We start from the raw sequence: 21,120 nt of genomic DNA, 5'->3' as shown, positions 1-21,120 counted from the left end.
TACAAGGAGCAGGAATTCATCTCAAGGTTGCTGCAAAACTTATTGTGGAAAATATGTTACCAAGCACCTGTGACAACAATCGCTGGATAAAGGATGTTACTGAGTTCATCTCTCTAATTGTTGAAGGAAGGCAGATTGACTTCTGTAGGGTAATTGTCAACTCTATGATCAATGTTAAACATGGAAGTAATAGAAGACCTGGACTTCCATGTCTCATCTCAAGGATCTGTACGAGTTACAATCTCCAAATGATTGGGACCAATCTCAGTGGACCAACAGTCATAAGGAGGTCAAGTATTGAGAAGATGATGCCTTCAACTGTCAGAAATGTTCCTATTGCTCCAATGGCTGCAGAAGCTGATGAAATGGATCTTCTACAAATTGAACTTTCTGAAGCAAAGGAAATGATTGCTCGTCTCAAGAGAGAAAATTTGTTCTTAAAGAAAAGGTGGAGTATGCTGTATATGCTGTACCAACTCTTGGAGAGAAATTTTATGAAATCGAGAGAGATCACTATTATGAGAGTGAGTAATCTTTAAAATGAGAGGTTATGACAATGTCTGTTTTTTTTTATGGGATGTAATAACTTTATGTTTGGTAGTTTCATGGTTCCTTTTAAAGACTTCCATAACTTGTTGTCTAATTGTTAAAATCCCTCACATATCAATATATATATATATATATATTGACATTAGATCGATGGACTCTTGACGACAAACACAAACGTTTAAGCCTATGCAATCATGTTTTTGATGGAAAATATGATGTGGTCGTTTGTTTTACAAGGATAAAATCTATTATATCATGTTGTGATACAAAAATAGAATAGATCCTTGTATGTTATCCACGGTATTGATCTTTATTGATTAAATTTCTTTTATTACCGTGAAGGCTCCATTGTGTATCTTATGTCGAGCACGATACGACTAAGTCGATTTTTATTGGCATGGTTGGTTGTTCCATAAGATGCTATTTGTCGAGCATTAAAAACTAAGTTAATCAACTTGTTTGGTTATTTAGTTTGTACTCCGTAAGTCTTATCACTTATGTTGAGTACATGAACGGTTAAGAATGTCATATTCTATGATAATCTTAATCGGGGTTCCATACTCTCTTATGTTGAGCCCAAATATTATTAAATTGATTATTTCGGTGATTAGTATGGTAATTTGTTATCCAATTAGATTAACTATAGGTTCTCTTGTAATTAATCTAATTGAAGGTTTCATATATTCCACAAGTTCTTGTCTTGAGTATATGAACGGCTACACTATCATGTTCTATTGGTTAATGTAGTCATGTATTCCGTAAGGTCTTCCTTATGTCGAGTATTTCAACGATTAAGTTGTCACTTCCATATGAACAATTTAGTCGTAGCTCCGTAAGTTTACCTATGTTGAGCACCTTTCAATTAAATTAATCATGGGTTTACTTTTGATTAATTTAGTTGAGTTGTGGATATCATAATCACGAATCACGGTTTTTGGTATTCATTTAAATCCTTGTTTCTTTCGAAATTAAGGTCGCCTTTGTTGTTCCTTTTTGGGAATGACATCATATGGGGGAGAGTTATTTTGAACTTGTGCTTAATGGTCATATCCTTGTGAGGAGTGCGACTGTGGAATTTTTAGGGGTTATCTTGTATCTATAAATTCCTTGATGAATGTTGTTAGCTTCGGCTATATGATTGCATCTAAATTAAGTTGATATGTGTTTTCCTTTTGGACATGAAACATTTCTCGTGGAAATTTCATTATGAACCCGTTCTTGTACCTTTGCCAATTTTATTGACAAAAAGGGGGAGAAATATTGTAGGTCACACTACAAATACATATGGTTCTCGGATCATTCTGTAAGGGGGAGTGGTTTCCATGATCGAGATGGAATATTGACTAAGGGGGAGTGATACATATCACCATAGTATTATTATTTAAGTCGTGATACAATTGAACTTTGATATAACATAATAGTACTATGTCACTGTATAACATTGATCGAGAATTTGGAGTTCTCCCATTGTTATAGCGCTACGGATCTTCAACAACGGTGATGCTAAACTTACAACCTTTGGGATCACTGGAGTACTTGGAAAGGACGAAGATTTCAAGGAACGTTGAAGAATTGGACTTATGGAATAGGAGATTTTTAGTTTCATTATCTTTTTTGTATTCCATATGTAATGATAGTTTTAACACTAAAATTTACAAAGGGGGAGATTGTTAGAGCATAGCTCGGTCAACCTCGCATGCGTTGCTATCTCAAGCATGTTTGTCAATGTTAGTGATCAAAACTATAAGTCTTGATTTCTAGTCTATTATAGCTAAGTCTCGGACTAGGTTAGAAGGTGTAGTTGAGCCCAAGGACATCATGGCGATTCATCGAACGAGAAGAAGATCTACTCAAGAAACCGGTGGAACTTCTCGACAAAAAGGTATGTGAAGACTTGAACTCATCTGTCACTCCAAAGTCTATCTATTCTATCTCCTACTTCTAGAGACAAAAGTCGTATGCTATATAAATAGACTATGATCATACACAGTAGATATCACTCTTATCTATATCTCGAAATGTGTGTTGGTAAAGCGTTTCGCTTCGACCATTGTTTTCTTTACCTAGTGACGAAAGTCATGAATGTTTCAATCGCTTTGAAAATTTCTTTGACGAGAAATAGTGTAAAAACTATATAACGTCCTCTAAGAATTTTTCAATGATTGGAATAAGAGTTTAGATTAAATAACCATGGATTCCTTGAACCGAAGTTGTCCAACTTTGTTGATCAAGAGAAATCGGTAGGATTGTGGAATTGGCTTGCCAAGTTCGCGAACCCAGTCCACGAATTGTCGGAAGTTCTCATCCCGAGAATTTCTGCTAGGATTTCCAAAAACTCGTTTGCTGATTAAGTCCGCGAACTCAGTCCGCGAACCCAGTCCGCGAACTGGCGGAAGTTCTCGACCGAGAATTTCTGATGAGTTTTGGAAAACTCAACCGATGTACTTAAGTCCGCGAACTTGTTTGTGATCTTAAGTGGTTATGATCTAAAGATGATTTCTGAACACAGATATTAAATTATCAAGGAATGCTTTATGCAAACCGTGGCTATAATGTTCATGAACCGATTCAATCGAATCGAATCATCTTTGCTTCAATTGTGTCTTGTGTAGTTACATAAGATCTCATAACAATTGAACGACTCTTTAACTAGTTCGTGTGAGCCATATGAACTAGTTATGGTGAAGGAGAAAATGGTTGGTATGAAACACTCATATGGTTAACCCTTGGTTACTGTATTGAACCAATATACACGTGCACGTTTGGGCACGGTTTTCACAAACCCAGTAAACGTGTATGGTGTTGTGTGTGACAAGCTAAATATTTCGATCTAACTGTTGAGAGATATTAGCTTGAATCTAAATTAGGTCTTCATATAACGGTGGATATGATTTGCTTAGTACCTAAGGCAAAACCCTGATTTGAAGACTATATATAGGAGACATCTAGCAAGGGGTAAAAGTAATCCCCACACGTCTGTGTGCTACTAGTGCTCTCGCTAGAGTCGATCTCCATTAACTCTTGAGTTTATTCTCTAAACTCGAGTTAACGACTTAAAGACTTCATTGGGATTGTGAAGCCAGACCGATACTACTTTTATCGTAGTTGTGTGATCTGATCTTGCATCTTCTATCGTACGAGTACAATCTTTGATTGTCTTGAGATCGTGAGAGTTCTCCGATAGGCAAGATAAAGTAATCACAAACAATCTTCGTCTCTTTGTTAGTGATTCCTCAACAAACTGCCTGTGTATTCAGGAAGGATTGTTTGAGTAGGTGATTGATTAATCTAGGATGTTCTTCGGGAATATAAGACCGGATTATCAATTGGTTTCTGATTCACCTAGATTATTTATAATCGAAGACGAAACAGATTTAGGGTTTATATGTGGGAGACAGATTTATCCTCTTTGATAGACTTTTCTGTGGGAGACAGATTTGTTTATTGTTAAGCCTGCGATTGTTTTCGTAGCAACTCTTAGTTGTGGGTAAGATCATCTAAGGGATTCAAGTACACAACATCCTGCTGGGATCAGAAGCGTAGGAGCATAACTGTACCTTGTATCAGTGGGAGATTGATAGGGGTTCAACTATAGGCCATTCCGAAGTTAGTTTGTCGTAGGCTATTGTCTGTACCGGCTTAATACAGTGTGTGTTCAATCTGGACTAAGTCCCGGGGTTTTCTGCATTTGCGGTTTCCTCGTTAAAAAAATCTCTGGTGTCTGTGTTATTTCTTTTCCGCATTATATTCGTTTATATAATAGAAATAATACAGATCGTGCGTTAGATCTAATCAATTGGAAATCCAATCTTTGGTTGTTGATTGATATTGATTGATCCTTGGACATTGGTCTTTGGTACCGTCCAATTTTATCTCTCTCTAATCAAGACTCGCAGTTTGCTTGAGTAAGAATTATATTGAGAGATAGAGATAATAACTCCTTGAGACACTATATTCTAGATTGAGTCCGACTGTCTAGTTGATTCTCTTGTAGAGTGTTTCGGAGATTATCCATACAGATTGTTAAACGAAATATTGAGTGGTGTTGTTATACCCCCGCTTTTTCATGCATCACTTAAGGTCACAACTAAGGGGAAAAATTGAACTTCTATTCAGTTATTTTCTTTACCTTTCATCTCAAGTGTAACTATGAAACTCAGTTTATGCATCTTCCCTCTTTTCCACTGCGAAAAAGTAACATTAAGCAGTCATTGGTAGGTTGCTAACATATGAAAACAAATTTTTATATTGATTTTTCATTTTTATGTCTCTTCATAACAGGTGCTATCACACGTCATGGTTGACCGTATGACATTATCTTGTAGGTTTTTCAGGTTATTAGCGATCTTGACGACTATAAAGTTCTTTGCAACTTGTCTGCAAATTGTTGTTTTAAGGCGGTAATTTCTAGGTAGATACTTTAGTGTGTATGTAAGTTTTGTGATTTATTTGTACGTGCGGTTCCTCAATGTATGTGTATATATAATTCAAAGATTTATTCTATAGTTCCCAGGTTAATATATATATTTGTAAGTTCAATTTATACTATATAATTTTTCAGCTCTCTCTCTCAAAAATCTCATCATGAAAATCAGAAGTTTGTTTGTTCATTTTACACTCTTCTAACTTGACAGTCAAGGAAGGATCTACATACAGACTAGTGAGTTGTTGCAAAAGGAATATATATAATATATAACTTTGAAAAAAAGACATCAAAGTATCTCATACATCAAAATTTGAATGCATACAGATATTAAGGCACGTGCCTTGGTATGGTGAATTTGAGCCCGTGCTTTGCACTTAGTCTCTATTGAATTAAAAGGATAAAAATTTTGAACAGATAGATGTCTGCTTTTTCGATTTCTTTCCCGTATAAAGTATTATGAGAAAAGACGTTTGGTTTTTTATATTTTACACTGTAATTGTTTTTTTGGCCTCCCCCTACCTTCCGTTTTTACATGATCTGAAGTTTCTGAACAAAAAGGAAATGGGAATCATTTAGGGGAACTGTGGATCACGTCTGATTCGGATTGGTATTGAACTAGGATCACTTTTGTTACAAGGAGGGATCTTTTCTTGGATCCAGGGAGTGGGAAAATCGGAGTCAACTCATCAAATGGAACCGAGTCCGAGTATCTATTAAATCTGACAATCTTCATATGTTATTAAAGGTTTTTCTTACCAACTGATAAACTCAATTCTCATGAAGCATACCTGCAAATATATTATGATATCATACACCATAAGGTCATACTATAAATTCCTTAAGGTCTAATAATAAACAGCCAAACAGGGAAGACTTTCTTAAGAGTTTCGAACTTAAAGAATATTCATTTGGAAAAAAACATCATGCGTATAACTTGGGCGCAAAAGAGTTTCAACAATCAGTAAAAGTTCTCTTTTTCTTTCCGAAATCAAACCGAAAAACCAACAGATTGTGCTATCCAGGGTGAAATACGAGTTTATCAGTATCGTGATCCAAAACCCCCCTCCCGATAACAAAAGTGTTATGGATTAGGGTGCTCTGTTTGTATTGATCATAGCTGGTTTTGTCGGTACACAATAATATACTAATAACCATGTGTCCCATGCCTACTATAATCTGAAATATTGTGCTAAAGGGGTGTTGCACATGCGAATTTTATTCTGAACTGCAAAAAACATATTGCATCTACACGGGCAGTGTAAAAAATACATTTCCTCATAAAAATCTTGTACTAAATATACAAAATCTAGGAATAATACTAATAAGTATCTTGGTTGGAACTTCGAATGGTCTCGTGGCTCTCGTCTTGTATTGTCTAATCGTTTTGAAAGTGTAGACCAGCTAAAATCTATAATTCTATAGTGTGAAAAGCAAAACACTCTTGTTTTTTATTTTCTACCGACCCCTTCGACCACTCCTTTCCACCACTATATTTCTATATGTTGACCTAACCATAGTCTAGTCTTATCTCTCTCAATCCTAGCATCAAGAGTTTCATTTCTTGATAAGAAAAAAAGACAAGATGGAGAGAGATAGAGATTAGGAGTTTGATTGTTGGCCAGTTGAGAGGGTGGCTGTGATCAGAGATGGTCGGGGATGGATTTGATGGAAGGAGGTGAAATGAAGGTTTTGCAGAGTTTAGACGGTTGGAGAGAAGCTGAGATTCGATATGAAGGTGGTGTTTGGTTTCTGCTTGATTAAGGGAGGAGACAGGAGACTAGGGTATCGGGCGGATGCTTCAGATGTTGATGTAACTTTTGTCTTTTGGAGATGTCCTTCGATGTTGAGGAACTTCTGGCTGGGTGTTAAATGGTTGTAGATCTTTGGTCCGCTTGGAAAGTCTTCTTCTAGGCCCATATCTTTTTCAATCCCACTTCTAGTTACAGGTCGTGTAAGAGACATTCTTCACTTCTTCTTAGTGATACGTAGTTGATATAAAGAGTGGTAAAAATTTACAAGAACTGGCATCAGTATCAACTAGATTATCACATGAAAACCTAAAATGATTTTTCTCTATCATGTATCTTCGGTGAAACATCTCAACCTTGACTTCAGAAATCTACTCCAGAAGACTTTTACTATTACAACAGGTAACAATAACATACAGGAAGGCAAACATCTTATCATATGAACCAGTAATGATTTTTCCCATATTATGGCATGGTAGACAATGCTGGTTCATCTTTTCATGTGTTTCTTAGATTCTTTTATTTTAATTATATGGGGTTTGGAATTCATCAGAAATATCCCCCTCACATAGTCACATGGTTTGAAACAGAATTAGAAATAAAGTATATCCTTAGCAACGAGTTTTCTTCCAAAAGGTGTTAACTTGCTGTTAACTTAACACGGTCGCACCACATATCATTATATTTGTACCTTGGACTGTATTACTCTTTAATGGTTTCAATCGTCTCCCCTAAGTCACTCATCACCAGAAAAGATCGAAACCCTTAAATTACGGGTATTGTCATAGAAAACGCCTGTTTTTACCGGAAATGCTATTCACCTCCCTATTGTCCACCTCCCTACTCTGCTCCCTCCAATATAAACTCCACATCTGGGAAATGGGAAACCCCACCTGTACCTGAATGTGATTTAAATTCTAGATATGTGGTTTAGATTGGAGCTGAATAGCACCACCGTTTTTTTACTCTCATTTTTACGGTTGAAATTCAGTTGTTGGTACTTCTTCGGTATTAATGTTGAAAGTCAAATTTTGGGTACTTTCCCTCTCATTTTCGGGAAGAGGTGTGTCAGAGGTTGTACCAAAGGATAAGAGATTGTACAACTCTCGTTGAGGTACTTGTTCGGCTAGGATTTTGGGTACCAGACGTCCTGAAAATCAAAGAATAGGTTAGCCAAAATATTATTTGTGTTTTTAAATAATTCAGATCCAATTTGAAATCCCATGCTTGATAGTATAATTCACTGTTCTTTATGTCGTTTTTACTGTAATGACATTTAATAAGTTTTGCACGCAGCTACAATTGATTACCATGAGAGCATTATTTATGTTGCATCCTGATAGATCCATAAACCACATACTGCTTGAACAAGTTGAAGCATATGAGAAAACGGTACTTATTAGTATGTGGCAGAATGTCGAGCATGGTACAGGAGAACATCATAAAACGAAGATGGCTCCCGCGGCTGGCCCATTGTTAGGAGGTAGAGTGCATCAACAAAAAAAAAAGGAAATTTGCTTCTTGATTGATTATCATGTCGGCTTAACCATAGAGGACTATGATGAGTTTCCTCCTTGATTGTTTCTGTTGTTCTCTATTCGTTCTCTATCGGCTATGAACTTTCTTTCGTATGCATGTTACTTGTTTTCCTGTGGTTGTTTTTCTTAGCTTTGAATATTAAGTTTTTAGTTAAACTCTTGTTCTATTGCTTTTTCCTGGAGCTTTATACTCTTGTTTAGTTGTAATCCGTCTGCCTTTAATCTATTTAGTTTAGGTTTACCGTTCAACAAAAAACAATAAATTTCTGAAACAATAATACATTAATATTATATCAAAATTTTACCAAACCACTAAAAAACCTAAACGAAAGCCGTTCTCTCTCACATTCTCTCAATAATGGCCACCTATGTAAAGGGGCGGTTTTTACGTAGTCTTGGTGAACCGAGCATAAGCAAGGAAATAAACCGCCAAACACAATACAGGTGGGTCCCTGCTAAACTCACAAGGGAAGGGACCCACCAGGGACCACAAAAATCTAAAGTATGTGACTTTTTGGAATGTTGAAAGTAAACTACTTTTTGGAATGTTAAAGATGGAAGAAGATTAAAAGCACCAAAGCACAATCGTTACTGGTCTAATATAAAAAATTGGAAGAGGAAGTACCATTTGTTTGAAGACTCGAGGTGACGCCTCGTTTTCTACTCCCTCCTCCGTTCCACTTTACTTGATGTTGTTGGAGTTGTGTGGCTCAATATGCACATGCTAATCCCACATATGGTAGCTACAGACAGTCCCATATGGAGGAAGACAAGTTCCATATACATAGACCAAGGCCTTTTAGATGAAAACCCAACACCTAACTTTAAGGTGGTCAAGTGAGGACAGCATCGGTGCTATCGGTGCTATGTGGCCATTCCCGGAGAGGGTGCGGCGGTCCGTGGAGGTACTACAAATGTTTAAATGTTTTAGGTTTTATTTTCTGTTCAAAAATAGACGGGAGTTTTAGTATTTTCCCAAAATTCTCTCTGATTTACCCTTTCTTTGGAATCACACCAGAGCATAAATTCTCATCATAATCAACATAAACAATTATTCCAATTTTTAAATATTTACCGCGGAGAATCTATAAAAATTTGGTGCATACCAAGTAAATTGCAATGGGGTTGGTAATTTTCCTTAGAATCTAGAGACTAAAAACTTGGTAATTTAATTTTTTTAAGAGGTATTTATTTGGGTAGAATTAGAAAAATTTAACTCTCTCTCTCTCTGATGTTCCTTAATTTGCCTGAAAAACTCCACAACATCAAGTAAAAAGGAACGGTGGGAGTAAAAATCTAATGGATGATGCTTTTCTTTCGAATGAATTACGGATATCTAAAAATTTCAACGGCGATCAAAAATATTTGATGGCATGCAATTTTCGTGTGGGCACGTGTTAATGGGCGTGTGACAGCATGTGATGTGGGATTAATATTTAGAGTAATGATACACACACAATAAAAATATCCCGTGATATGCACAGCAAAGAAATCGAAGGGATGTTAGGGCAACCCTGTGGGAGATTTGCATGGGGCGGGGCCAAAGGTGGGGTCCACCACCTTTTTTTCTCTCACACCAAATTCGTTGTGCAAATCACGGTGTACCTTTTCGGTACACCAAAAATTTTCGTAATACTTATCATCGGGTCCGTTATATTTTTATTTCTTTTATTTTTTTGCCCCCTCAAAATCCCCTTAGTTGGCTATTCGCTTCAGGTATATAGAAAAGAATACACGTCTTTACCCAGCAGCCAGTGTTGGTTCATTGGTTAAGCTCATCAGCTTAAGATGAGGTGCTCGAATCTGAGTAATTCTAGACAAACAACATTCTAGACAATATCAAAACAACCCCCTCACATAGAACTAGCAGGGGGGGTCCACTTTTGGGTCCTACAGTTAGAAGTTATGTGAGAGGGTTGTTTTAGTGTTGTCTAAAATGTTGTTTGTCTAAAATTTTTGCTCGAATTTTGTGTCACACCTTAAGGTTTTTTGCTTTTATTTTCACACAACAAACACACAACTTATTTTCTCAATGGTTTGCTCAAACATCTACTTCTTCTTGGAACCGGATTAGAAATTAAGCAATTCAAAATATGTTCTTAAGTTTTACTTGGGACGGTTTGTTATTTGTCACCAATGGTGTCTGAATATAACCATTCAACTATTCAGATCAAAATATTTCAAAGATTTCGTCGTGTAAATGTTGTAGTGAATAATGTCATCATATGTCCCAAGATGATTAATATTCATCATTTCAGTATAAATGGGACTTCAGAATTTTCCTCTTTGGATGTTTTTGATGTTTTTAGTTAATCAAATCCTGAGAGACAATTGTTTTTCTTTTGAATACAATTATGCAGCAGCTGTAATAATGGACGACTGACGATGGTGAAACTAAATTAGTAAACTGTATAGAATATCCATCATAACGTAAACCAACATGCATAATAATTAGACAAAGAGAATTACCTGATTCCCATACTAAGCACGTTGATGTTATCAGTGTCCCAAGATGAACAATATATAGCACTTCAATAATAATGAAGAAGATGGTGAAACAAATATCAACGTAAACCAACATGCATAATAACTAATAACACTATGTAAACTTTTTTTCACCCGATCAACTTACACAGATGTAAACAGAAAGTTTCACTTTGGAGTCCAGAACAACTCAATTTTTCTCTTCTACGATACAAAACATTCCTTTAAAGAATGGTTTCTTTCTATTTGTAGATAGCACTAACAAATTTTACGTTTCTTTGTTTTTTTCTTTTCCTTTTTTTCTCATCTGGGTATGCTTTAAAGTATAACTCATTTAACAGTTCTTCAGCCTCATAATGCATAGTTTTCCCGTTCAGCTTCTGCTTTTCCTTTGCATCCCACCTTCTTTTAACTGATATTCTCAGATCATCATACTTATTTTATTGTATGAGCAGTTGTTATTGATCAACATTTCCAACTCCTTTATCTCCTTGCACCGTTGATCGTGCCTCCTTCTGTATAATAATTTCATTTTGTTGCGGCTGACCTTCTCCTGATTTACAAAAAAGTAGTTCATCTTGTTGATGGATCCGCATTCTCAAGTTATTCAATGTTTGTTTCTCTACTTCTGTGTATGCTTCAATGAAACCCTCGGATATCTGCACATGTAGGCATACATATGTTACTTACAATAATACAGTGCACTTTAGGTAAAATTTAGTTACAACCCAGAAAGACATTAACTTATTTGTTATTATTCTTACCTCAAGACTCTCGAAATCTGTTAGTAGCACTGCAAATCTTTTGGAGGTTCCACCTAGAAAACCTAGGTAGTCCTTCAGCAATCGGGGTTTCCCTAACTCCGCTTTTTATATGCTCGGCGAACTAGATCTCAAAACACGAAATAATGTGGTCAGTTTTTTATGATACTTTCACAAAACCGTGTATTCTATGTTTTTATTAAATTAAATAACCAAAAAATACAAATTGTAAGTTCACCAACAGATACACTACACATCCATTTACTAGCATAGTATCTTTATGGTTGTTTAGGCTTGCCATTAAGTGATCGTGAACCGAATCAGGCCATGATAAGTTGTTTGTTTTCAAAGGGCTATTAAAAATTTTAAGATATTTTTTATTCAACTGGCTCCCTGCATGAGATGTGAAGAACAAAGTTTCACACATGAATAACCTAATCAGCTTTACCAGATCTTTATTTTTCTCACCTGATTTCACTAGCACAACAATACTGTTTTCCAACATACATTTTGTGATGATTGTTGAAGAACCAAAGTAAGGAAGGTAAAACCCACTTTGTGAGTACGATTTATCCCATTTTGTAAGGCTTCTCTCCTTTCCTCTTCCTTTCATTTGTGGCATTCTAAATATCACAACGAGCTGTTCTGATGTTGACCTCAACTTATATTTGTTTCCCCTGTGAGTGAATACAAAATAATGCTCTTTTTTTCCGGGTCCTCTCACGTACCACTTCAACACTTTGTTGCAAGCTTCTGGCATCTTGATCCAATGATTTTTATAATGCGTTTTGCAAGGATGTTCTTTAGTATTTCTAGTTTCATGGAACGCCATAAAAATATACCCAAATGGAGAATTCTGTATCATTCCTAATTGTTCTTCACTGAAACTCAGCTTTTCCTTTTCATAGATTATGTTTATCAGGGACCATAGGGGAGTACCTGCTTTAAATTTTCTGCCTTTTGGTGAGATATAACCTCCCCTGAACCAAATCAAAATGTAAAAGAGCAGTTATATTGAAAGATAATTCGCATAATCATACATTTGGATTTATACTCTAGCATATACAATCAAGTTGCAATCATTTCAAACACAAAAAAATGTGATTTCTGGTGATCCAAGCATAACTGATCTACCTAGTCTACAAATACGATTGAAACATTACTTACTCAAACATAAGACAATCTCTTACGATCTGGTGTACTCAAACATAATTATCTTAGAGAAGACATACAATCGGACCAAATACTCAATAAAATATTTCAAAAATATAATAAGCAAGTTAAAATTCTAGCGTACTCGGGCAGAAACACCATAAAATTCATTCAAAGACCAAATTATCTTCCAACATGCAGGTATGCAATTATGTGAAATATATGAATCGAAAGTGGTGATTCTTCATAAGAAGAAAAAAAGAAATGCACCTTCATTTGCTTTAGAGTCTTTTTTCTTTAGAGGTATTTTTGCTTTTTTTGCAGGTCGTTTCTCGGATCAATATCTTCTGATGATGTACCCTCTTCAATGATCCTCTTCTTCTCCTTACCAATTTCCGCAACTTTTTTTCCATCTAAGATTTCACCACCGCCTACAGCTTTCTCTCCTTCCACCGTAACCCTTTTCCTTTTACTAAACATTTTGGCTACTCCCGACTTTTTTGATGAAATACTACATGGTCATTGCGATGCTCAGTAGACGCAGGATTTCATTTATTACTATTCGTTCTTTGGAATCAAACAAAATCAGATAAACATGGTGTATTAGTGGAAGCCAGTGATATGGAACTCTACCTTTGAACAACTGAATGGCAGGGACATATCATCTCACGAGCTTCCTGTTACAGGACGAAAGTTAGACCAGGATAAAGAATAGACAATAAGTTGAATTGAATTGCACACAATGAAAAAATTGGCGCACTAATCAACAAAAAGTAATGTATCATCAATAATGCACCGTTCAACCCATTAGATACTAACCTCAATAGATTCTGGTTTTAAAAACGAACACAATTCTACTTCAATAATGCAAGCTTCATCAACCATATGCCATTGCTAGGATCTATAAGTTCGTTGAACAATATAAAGTCATCAAAACCCCAATCGTCTTCCTCATCCGTGAAATGATACTGTTGGTCTTCCGTATCTATACATAAAAATGCAGACAGACAAAAACTTAACCAACACATAGATTAATCCATTTAATGTATATATATATATATATGATACTACCCACCTTTGTTAAATGGTTTGTTGGTTTGACCGATAATGGAAATACTGAATTTTGCATATCGGGAGTTCGTACACTCTACGACAACCAAATAGATAGACAAGTAATCACCCCATTGATATCCCTAAGAAAAACTGCTAATCTCCTATAACATAATATAGATTAGTACATATTCATCAAAGCAGGGACTGTGTCACTGTAACATAGAAACATTAAACTGATAAAAAAACAAACAAACATAGAAACGGTAATACTTCAGAAAAGGGTTTAGTCACAACATTTATTACTATACCATTTACAAGAACCTATACTGAAGAAAGTAGAGAAATAAGTTTGCTCATTCAATTCAGGAACCTTTTCAATCCTCCATTTGAACTTGGAAGATACAAGGACGTCGTCTTTAACTGTATTCTGATTTTGCACTGCAGACAAAGAAAATTACTAACAAATCAAACCCGCATATTTGCAAATGAAAGATTAAAGAAAAAAGAGAACAAACAAAAGTAATAGTACCTTCCATTGGAAGCCGAAGTACTATACTTCTATTGCTTGCTTCCAGAGAGAAGCAAACGAAAATAAATTTTCAAGGAGTACAGATTAATCCATGGAAAAATTGGAAAAATGCCCCAATATGGGGTGCAATGTTGGAAATCTTCCCCAACATTTCAAAATTTGGAAAAATACCCCTTTCCGTCAAAAACCCAATTAAGTCACATGTGTGTGCCCACACACGCTAGAAATCTCCTTTCATAATTCAAGTTTCAGGGTTTAAAATTTAGAATTTAAGTTTAGGGTTTAAGGTTCAGGTGGTGGCAACGGTGGTTTTTATAGTGGTTCTGGTGGTGACCGTGGCTTTACACATGTGACTTAACTGGATTGGATGGCAAAGTTAACGGAATTGGGCATTTTCCCAACTATTTTTAACGTTGGGGAATATTTCCAACATTGCACCCCATATTGGGGCATTTTTCCAATTCTCCCTTAATCCATACATGAAAGCAAAATGATTCATTGACCAAAAAAGAAAACAAAAGTAAGAGTATACCGTGTGAGAGGGATGGCGGGGCACACTCCTATCCAAATCCTCCGACAATATGATTGAAGGTGTCTCTAAAAAGGTTTGAAAAACAGGTCACGACTCAGGTCACGGCTACTGAGCGTGACCTTTGTAATGCGTTTTGACGGGTGTAAGCACGTTTCCGGCGAGAATCACGTTATTTAGGGAAAAAAACTCGTTTTTTACACGTTATTCTAAAATAACGGGCGTTATAACGGTTAAATAGAAAATGAAAAAGAATTATGGTTTGAAATTCCTATCAAACGGTTACAACGTGCGTGAAAACAATTATAACGGGTCAAATAACGTTGTTATAACGTTTTTTATATATTATTATTTTATTCTTTTATTTTTACAATATTAGTTGTAATTTTTTAATCTTTAATTTAAAATATAAAGAATTGTAAGACTATTGGTCCCTTGCTTTTTGCATTGACTCTTCATCCTCTTGTGAAGACTATTGCCTCTCGTTGCACTCTTGATTTGCATGCTTGGTACCTTGATGATGGTACCATTATTGGGGATACTTTGGAAGTAGCCAAGGCCTTGAGCATAATAGAGGCTGAAGGTCCTATTAGGGGGTTGCATCTCAACGTTCGGAAAACCGAAGTCTTTTGGCCATCTATTGATCCCAGAAACACTCTAGACGGTGTCTTCCCCCAACATATTGGTAGGCCCTCTAATGGTGTTAAGCTTTTGGGAGGACCTGTGAGTTTGGATTCAAACTTCATTAGTGATATGATGCTGACCAGGGTGAATAAAACTGTTCAATCGATGGATGCAATCAAAAACCTCAAGGACCCTCAGAGTGAGATGCTATTACTTCCTAATTACACTGGTGTGTCTCGTCTATATTTTGCAATGCGTACTACCAATCCAGCAGCCTTGCAATCAGCCACTGATCTTTTTGGCGATCATCTACTTAAATATTTGAGACTCTTAATCACTGGAGATGGTGCGGAGTTTGGTCCTCTACAGCAGCGATTAGCTACTTTGCCTATCAAGGATGGTGGCCTTGGCATCTACACCATGACAGATACCCGTACTTACTGTTTCCTTGCCTCTCAGAATCAGACCGCTCCTGTTCAGAAGACAATTCTGGGTAGTTTATTCTCAACAAACAAAGTCTCTTCTTATTAGCTAGCTCTTCAGAACTTTATCCAGGTATGTGGATTACCTCCTTCTTACCGTGTCGATGATACTGCCCACTCCATGGCAGTCACTTATTTTGATGCAATTAAGAAGCAAATCCCATACCAATTTTCCATGTCTGCAAGAGATTCTGTTTTATGGCAGTGTAACCGTATCAAGCATGCTCAAGATTATCTACTAGCTGTACCAATCAGTGGGCTTAACCAGTGCATTGGGCATAGGCAGTTTCGGGCCGTGCTTTGTTATCGTCTCGGTATTCCTTTGTTTGTTGAGAACATCTTATGCACTAGTTGCAACAAATCTATGGACATTTTTGGAGACCATGCGCTTCATTGTGCTAAAGATTTTGGAAGTAAGTTTTGACATGATCTTGTCCGTGATATTACTGTTGATATTTGTTACAAAGCTAGTGTACCTGCCCGCAAGGAGGTTTCTCTGGGTATTGTTTCAGATGAGGATAAAGACTTGAGCCCTGCCGATATTCTTGTTCTCAACTGGGAAAACGGGAAGGATGTCTGCATGGATTTTACTGGTGTCTCGCCCTTTACTGGTGATGTTGTTCGTTATTTTTTCCCAGGGAAAGCCATTTCTAAGGCAGTTTCAAGGAAGCGTGCCAAATTTTGGACAAGTGCACTTCACTCGGTTATGGTCTGGGGGTCTTGACTTTCACTACTTTGGGTGAGCTCGGCGAAGATACTTTATGTTTTTTTAAGCGTCTATTAATAATGACGCTAGTAGTGGTTTTGGTAGTTTTGTTTTTCATAGATTAGGCATTGCTTTTCAGAGGGGGGTTTGTGCCCAGCTTGCTGCTAGGTTGCCAACCAATAGCTTTGTATGATACTTCTTGTTTTGATTAAAACAAATAGTAAAATAAGAAAGATTGTAAGAAAATATTTTTATATTTTTTTTATTAAAAAACCGTAATAACTGACGTGGAAACGGGAAAAATGGTCTAAAAAACTTACGTTAAAATGTTATTTAGATGGAGAAAACACAAAATTCAATTTTAGAAAAACGGTTATAACGTGTGTGAAAACGAAAAAAACGGTCATAAAAAACTGTCGTTATTTCCTATTTATCGGCATTATATAGGCACAGGGTTCGGGGACCCTCACGGCCACGGTATATGGATGTGATCGTTTTAACGGGTATTTATTTTTTGGAAAAAACGGGTGTTTTTCAAACCTTGGTCTCTAATCTAAATATGAAATCAAAATCTCTTACATATTCTTACATAGGAAATAAGAAAAAAAATATAAAAAGATTAAAAGAAGATGTGTCTGATTATGCAAACGTCTTTTCACATTGATTACTGGTAAGCATGGGTGGGAGATATTAGATAGGTCTTGGTAAGCATGGATCATGGGTGTGAGAGAGAGAAGGGGAAAGGGAAAGCAAACGTCTCGTCTCGTCTACCAAAATAAAGACTAGAAAAACTCTGAGACTGGAGCCCACTGGGACCCACTGACGGTCCCCAAAGGGTTTAAACTTTAAACTTTAAGGAAAAGTATAGATGGTCTGAAGAAGGAGTACCGTGGTGGGCACCGCTGGCACTGTGTGAGAGGGAGGTGGGACCCACGCCTGCCACACCACCCACCTGATGCTAAGCACGCAAAATTTGGGACCATCAGATCCCTCTCGGTGTAAAACCGTTGTGTGTGTGTCAATTTTGTGGTTTGGATGCGGTAGTACTACATATAACCATTAGGGTGTAGCCCCGTTGGCTGAACCTGACTCTCAAGTAGGAGGTCAGAGGATCGAGTCTCTGCTCAAGAGTTTGGAGATCTCATGAAATACTCCTCTTATGTAAGATGTAGTTTAGAGTTTAAGTAAAAAAAATAAAATGTGGTACATATCTTGGGGGAAAGATTGGGAGAAACAGTTGTATCACACAGTACCAGAACGAAAATAATTTAAATAACTCAACACACAGGTGAAAAATGAAATTTTCACAGTAGTAAATTAGTAAAAAAAAATTATAAGAAAAAAAACGGTGATATCATATTTCCAGTTCGTACAAATCTTCCCTGTGCAACTAGTAATCTGTTGTCACCTATATTGTTACTCTTTGCGGATCAAAAAAAATAAATTATTGTCACCTTATTTTTGCTAACTACCTTCTCTCTCATTTTCATCAATTTTCAAGGTCAAATAAATATTGTCATCCGTGTGTGTAAGTAGTAGGAGTATATTAAATGTTGCTGACAAGACCTTTCCGTTTCTCTCTCCGCATGCTGAACGTATCAAAGAAGGGTCTTGTCCCTAAGCCTAGACTAGAGAAAGCATCTGTGAGAAGAAACGTCATGTGAGAAGACTCTTAAAGTTAGAAACTTGGAATTATGCATAGACTTTGTCTATACTTAATCACCGTAGACCGAAAACTAATCTCAAAGTGAGTTTAAAAAGAACATAACCCAATAAACCCAAATTTTCAAAGCAAGAAAGTTTTGGCATTTTATTTTGGTTGTAATTTTGGGTTTTTTCCTTTATTGTTTTCCCTTTTTTTCCCTGCTTGGTGGCTAGCCTTTGAGATGATTTGTAATTCTGCCTTCTTTTTTAAATATTATCTATTTACCGAGCAAAAATAATAAAAAATAATAATAATAATAATAAAACCCTAGGAAAGAGAAGCTCCGGCGATTGTGTGGGGCATTTTCAGGCGACTGAAAACCAGAAATCTCCCCTGCCTTTGTCCGTGATTTCAACGTACAATCTCCCTGTTTCCTCTGAGTTTATTGTTTGATTGCATATAGGGATGCATGGCAGGTTTCTTCTAGGGTTTTTCTGTTCATACGAAGCTTTCCCCTAGGATTTTCTATCCCAAAACACGTTCTTCAGCCTCTTCAGTCCGTAGGAATGACAGCCCTGATTCCCAATCCTCCACGGCCTCATCTTCTTCAGTCCGTAGGAATGCATGGCAGGTTTCTTCACAGAGTGATAAGCTTCCTTGTCCTTTCGCAACTTTTGATGGCTGTCAAGGAGGTCCTGGTGGTTTGGGTTACTCCAAGAGTGGATTATCAAGACATCTGAAAGACCACCACTTTCCAACAGATGATGCCAGATTGGTTTGCATTGAAAGGATTCGGACTAACGAGAGCTGCTTCACTGCATGGGAAAGCAACCTGTTGATGTTGGAATCTTGGTTATGCACCAAATGCATGACTACTCATACATGGAAAATGGCCTGCAAAAACAGGTTGCATGCTGCAGATGTCGTTCCAGGGCCGTTCAATGGAATTGGTGCAGATTTCCTGATTCATGGTGTTGCGAAACCTCAAACTGCTTCGCCTGGTGCAGTGGATAATGCTGGTGCAGGTGCTTCAGTGAGTGAAGAGATTGCAGGTGATGAAGAGTTTGCTGGCTTTAATGTGGAGATACTAAACCTGATGCTGCAACGACAAATACATACAACTGTTAGTATTCCTCCACACTGCAGGTTACATTTTTCGCGTGCTCTCAAGTCTGCATTAGATTCTGTTCTTGTTAATCCCATGAACATTGAAGCCTGGATACGACTGTTATTGCTTCCAATTTGTACATTAAACCTGTATGAACCTCAGAGCTCCAGTGAGGAACGCTCCGGTACGAGAAAGAAGTTGCAGACTGCTGCTGTTAACAAAGTTTTGTTGGTTTGGAGGGAACCTGCCGGCTACATCAGTTTGGTACAACAATTGCTTGGCCTGACCAAAATAGCTTCTACACAGTGTGTTCCTATCAAAAAGAAGATGAGACATATAGAAGCCTGTCGTAAAAAGCTGAGTTATGGCCACTACACAGCAGCAATTCGCATTCTTTCTTCTAGTGGCATTGCTCAACCTACTGCAGACACTTTGTTCGAACTCCAGCAGAAACACCCATATGCTCCACCCCCTACTATACCCACTGAAGCTGTCTCAACACCTTCCCTGACTGTTGAGTCCAAGGCTGTGCTTGCAGCCCTTAAGAGCTTCCCCAAGGGGACATCTTGTGGCAGAGACGGTCTACGTGCTCAGCATTTGTTGGACACCATGAGTGGAGCTGGTGCTGCGATCTCTGATGATTTGTTGTTGTCGATCACTGGCGTTGTGAACCTGTGGCTTGCAGGTAAATGCCCTCCTTCCCTTGGTATATTTGTAGCCAGTGCCCCCTTAACCCGACTACTTAAACCTGGTGGTGGTTTGAGACCAATTGTTGTAGGCACCATATGGCGCAGGATGTGTTCTAAGTTAGCAGCTACTTCTGTTTGCAAAAACTTGAACAACTATCTTGGCAATCACCAATATGGAGTTGGCATCCCTTGCGGCGGAGAAAGTATTCTACATGCGGCGAATAGATTGCTTGAAATGCATGGATCTGATAACACCAAATCTATGTTATTGATAGATTTTTCAAACGCTTTCAACATGGTTGATCGATCTACTATTATCCGTGAGGTAAGAACACACTGCCCTCGCATCTCTCGTTGGGTTGAATTCTGCTATATGCAACCCGCCAGGCTATATTATCAGGAACACTTACTCTCCTCGGCACAAGGGGTTCAGCAGGGTGACCCTCTTGGTCCCCTTCTTTTTTCTTTAGCTTTGCACCCTCTTATCGAGAAGATTGCATCGACTTGTATGTTGGATTTCCATGCCTGATATTTAGACGATGGCACCATCGCAGGTGACACTTTGGAAGTGTCTAAGGCATTGAAGATTCTCCAAGAGGACGGTCCTGCCTACGGGTTCCATTTGAATATTTCGAAGACTGAACTATTTTGGCCCTCTTATGACCCGAGAAGGGATTCCGATACTGCCTTTCCTGCGAATATTGGTAAGCCAAAAGATGGTGTTAAATTGCTTGGTGGACCAGTCAACCTAGATATGAACTTCTGTAGTAATGTGGTGTTGAACAGGATTGACAAAACCTCTCAGCTCATTGACAAGATTCAAGAGCTGCATGATCCTCAGTGTGAACTTTTGCTTTTGCGCAACTGTACTGGAGTTTCGAGGTTATATTTTGCCTTACGCACTACCTGCCCCAAGGCGATTCAGAATGTTTCCACGTTCTTTGATGATTATCTTATGCGATATCTTCGTCGTCTTATAGTCGGAGATGGGGCTGGTTTTGGCTTAGTCCAACAACGAATAGCCACTCTCCCCATCAAAGATGGTGGTCTGGGTATTCTTACTATGACAGATACTATGCAGTACTGTTACCTTGCAT

The sequence above is a fragment of the Papaver somniferum genome, chromosome 6, assembly GCF_003573695.1.
Source record: "Papaver somniferum cultivar HN1 chromosome 6, ASM357369v1, whole genome shotgun sequence".
In the NCBI taxonomy this organism is placed as follows: Eukaryota; Viridiplantae; Streptophyta; class Magnoliopsida; order Ranunculales; family Papaveraceae; genus Papaver; species Papaver somniferum.
Note: the sequence above shows the minus strand (reverse complement) of the source record.